Consider the following 523-nt stretch of genomic DNA (forward strand, 5'->3'; position numbering starts at 1 on the left):
GCAAGCGATCACAGGGGAAAGTGTGTCACGCTATAATTGAGCTGCGCAAAGCCCTGAGCGCGCGCGCGGTTCTGTTCTGACCTGGCGCTGCGTCACCAGTTCACACCGCCGCAGGTGCACGCTGGCCGTGACGCACGACGGGAGGTCAAGCAAGAGTATATACATAGATTTAAAAAAATTTAGAAAATGGCTGGCCCACAGGTTGGTTGGAAAATAGTGCATTCCTCTGATTCCAGCACCACGAGTCCAATAAGAGAAGCCTTTGATATTGGAAGGCTTTCATGTGTGGGCACTATGTGGGATAGGAGGCCAGGAAGGCGCCCGCTCTGAACTACAAATCCCAGAGGCGCTACATGCGCGTGTGCTGCAAGCTAATCTGCAGAATAATAGGATGATCTGATAACTGGATTAATGCCCCCCTCTCTTCTCCTGACCCACCGTGGTTGTGATTGGGACACACAAAGGGGTCCACGCTGTCCTGCTGGTGTCTTTTTTTTTGGAGGCTTTGTTAAATGAGTGAATC

This window comes from Eutrigla gurnardus (genome assembly GCF_963514095.1).
Source record: "Eutrigla gurnardus genome assembly, chromosome: 22".
NCBI lineage: Eukaryota > Metazoa > Chordata > Actinopteri > Perciformes > Triglidae > Eutrigla > Eutrigla gurnardus.